General features: G+C 50.8%; 1 pseudogene; it reads right to left on the bottom strand.

Annotated features, from left to right (window-relative positions):
• Window positions 1-2,486: 2,486 nt before the first annotated feature.
• LOC142280246 (U2 spliceosomal RNA) lies at window positions 2,487-2,693 on the bottom strand (annotated as a pseudogene).
• Window positions 2,694-3,352: the final 659 nt, after the last annotated feature.

The raw sequence follows: 3,352 nt of genomic DNA, 5'->3' as shown, positions 1-3,352 counted from the left end.
CGCCTCCGCCTGCCCCACATGATAGCAGGGAGGAGGAACTGACTGTTCCCTCTGCCCCACTGCCTGTCACCACTGACACCGGACCCCGAAGGTCCACTCGCCCCAACCTAGGTAGACCCCCACTTAGGTACAGGGAAACTACTCTTTAAAAGGGGGGGGCTTTATGTGTTGAGTGTACCAGTTTGAAAGTTTTAAATGATAAGTAAAGATGATCAACCAAAGAAGTTTACCTGATTGAACCGTGATTAAACCGGCCGTTGCCGGCAACTGTTGTCCCCGTAGGGACTGTGCAACCATTGCGTAAGGAACTGCTTACGGACAAGCCCGAGAACTTGCAGGGCAACCACAAACTTAGTGCAATGTAAATAAAAATGTTTGTTGGCTTGACACCGTTACCGCCTCCGGAGAGGCTGATTTGGGAGGATGGGCCTGGAGGAAAGGGATGGCCTAGGCCCGCCACTACCGTAACCGGTGGCGATCCTCCGGGGGTTCAGGGGTCCCCTTGGACGTGGGCCCCCTGAAAGAGACAGAACCCGCTCGGGCAACTTGGTGCTGGACTGGGGTCAAGGGGTGCTGCCCGCTTCTTAGGGGCAGCATCAGGGCCAGGTTGTTTGGGTGGGAGAAGAGCGGAAGCTGTACCGTTGTAAAATGTTTATGATGCTTTTACATGTTTTACCGTTTTATTCTTTTTCAGTTGTGAAAATAAAACCGGTGATGGACGGGCAGCCCGCGGACGGTCTGCATTTTACTATAGGGGAATGTGGCGCCCTGGACAAGCCAGGTCGTCACAGGTACTACACCAACACACTCTACACTCCGGCTAGGCACACCGAAGCTAAACACAAATCCTAGTTGCCTTCCTCCAGGGGCTGATGTCCACACCAGGGGGTGGGCCAGGCGGTTGATCCCACCCACCGAGGAGTTCACAGTCCTGGAGGCGGGAAAAGGAGTCAGATTAGAGATCAGTTTTGGAGTTAGAGAAGTGAAGAGGAGAGGAGACTGACCGTGTCCGGGTGTGTGGCCCGGGCACTCAGCAAGGTTGGCAGACGGTGGTGACCTTCTGCAGGAGAGGCTGATTGGAGTGAACCGTACGGACCGGGGATGGGCGGTGGCCCGCCGGTACCAGATCGGGGAGTGAAGAGAAGCCAGCACCATCCGGCAGGGCCTACGGACCCCGACCAGGCTAGGAGTCGCCGTAAAACCGGTCAAATCCGTTAGCGACAGGAACCTCCAGGGTTTCCCAGCAGTCAAGACCCGATTGAAGGCAACAGCTCACACCGTAGAGGGAAGCACAGTCACCGCCAAGGCTACAGTTCCCAGGGCCAGAGCCTGCGGGCAAAAGGGGCTCCCTCAGCATCCATCCAAGCTGGGGAGCGGGTTACCGGTGGGAAGCCCGCTAGATTTTGGGGGAATAAAAGGGGTCCAACACCACATCCCCACAGGTGCACACCCACCCATCAAAGAGAGCTATAAGCCAATACCACCTTCACATTGCCAGTGTACCAAGGACATGTTGAGCAACATGAAGGCGGCTGGGGTTATCCGTGACAGTTGTAGCCTTTGGGCAGCTCTGTTGATCCTGTTAAAAAAGAAGGACGGCACCACTCCCCGTATTGAGGAATCGCTAGCTGCATTGAGAACTGCAAATTATTTTTCTACCCTTGATCTCACTAGTCACTATTGGCAAGTGTCCGTTGCTGAGGCAGACCGGGAGAAGACCGCCTTCGCCACCCCTATGGGTCTCTGCGAGTTCAAAAGCATGCCCTTCGAGCTGTGCAATGCGCCAGGAACCTTCCAGAGGCTGATGGAATGCTGCTTGGGACAAGATTTTAGGGTGTATAAAAAGGGAGATTAGATCCCGTGATCCCAACGTATTGTTACACCTCTATAAATCACTTGTAAGGCTACATCTGGAATATGGGAACCAGTTTTGGGCTCCACATTTTAAAAAGGACATTCAGAAGTTAGAGTCAGTTCAAAGGTGGGCAACTAGACTACTACAAGGAATGGAAGGCCTCCCATATGATGACAAGTTGAAAAAGTTATTAAGTGATTATTGGCTGCAATGGGGCTTTCTGGCTGGTGCCAGCCTCTCTTCTTAGCACACAGGAACCACAATCCCTACACCATGCTTCAATGGATTCTCTCATCCCAGCCCAGTAAAACTACATATTTTACACAGTCATAAGCAGCCAAAAGGGATCTATTCTATTCAATTGCAAATGATCTAGATAAGACTGAGAATAAGATACTGCACGGGACATAGCAGAGTTGGTCAAGTTGAGTGGAGATGAGTTTGCTATTTGGCACAGCTTTTTGCATCAATAAAGCAAGTAAAAGGTGTGAAAGATAGAAAAAAGGGTGAAAGTGTGAAAAGTGAATTGGCCAAATTGAGGTGCATATAAAGTTTTTGCTTTCTTTCAATTCACTAATGGGGCTCATTTGAATCAGGTGAATTGAGTTCTGCTTTTGGAAACTGGGTTAAGAAGGGGTGCACCGGTCCTGGAGGTACTGCAATACCAGGTCAATGCGTGGAGTGGACAGAGCAAGATTTTTTCCATCTCCTTGTTCTAAAAATCCATTTAATATATGGTCCCCAGAGAGGGGACGTATCAGATATTAAACTGATAAGAACAGATTTAATTTTTTTTTTTTTCTGTTTATCAGTAGGACTTCAAAATAACAAAGGTGATCGCCTCCCGTTGCCTGGGAACCGTCCAGGCACAAGAGGGCTATGTGTCACCAGAAGGCGCACACACTTCCTCAAGGCCGGCAGACGTGCAATCCCAGGCATCTTCCAGTACCGACCAAGGTAGCGTCCTCCGAAACTACACTTGATCTTAGCCAAAAGGCCGAGAAGCTATAACCCGAATTGGTTACGGCCTTGAGTGGCACCCTGGCCTATACCGGACACATCTTAGGGAGAGGGAGACAAACCCACGCCTACAGAAGACATTTTGTCACCCAAGCCAACCCTTGAAAAGGCTGTTTTGCAGAGCAAAAACAAGAAGAATGGTGCTTTTTGCAGCCGCCGCCCACTGCAATGAATCTGAATAACTCCTCCTTTTGGACACAAGCACCTCCCCTCCCCCTTGCAGTCTTTCCAATTCATGATACAAAAAGACGGACGGACAGGACAGGACAGGACAGGCTGCCTGACTTTCCGTCACTGCCACCCTTTGCCATCCTTGCCCGTAGAAAGCCCTTTCATCATCCCCAAACCCTAATCTTTTCCCTTCCCTTCCCAGATGCGTCTCACTCCCTTTCATTAGGAAGTGAGCGCAGCCTTTTCTCCGTTCTGCACATGCGCGACGTTAAACACAAATGCGCAGGCGTGCGTTCCATTACCCTC

This window comes from Anomaloglossus baeobatrachus, unplaced genomic scaffold, assembly GCF_048569485.1.
Source record: "Anomaloglossus baeobatrachus isolate aAnoBae1 unplaced genomic scaffold, aAnoBae1.hap1 Scaffold_45, whole genome shotgun sequence".
Classification (NCBI taxonomy): domain Eukaryota; kingdom Metazoa; phylum Chordata; class Amphibia; order Anura; family Aromobatidae; genus Anomaloglossus; species Anomaloglossus baeobatrachus.
Note: the sequence above shows the minus strand (reverse complement) of the source record. Positions and strands in the feature narration are given on the sequence as shown.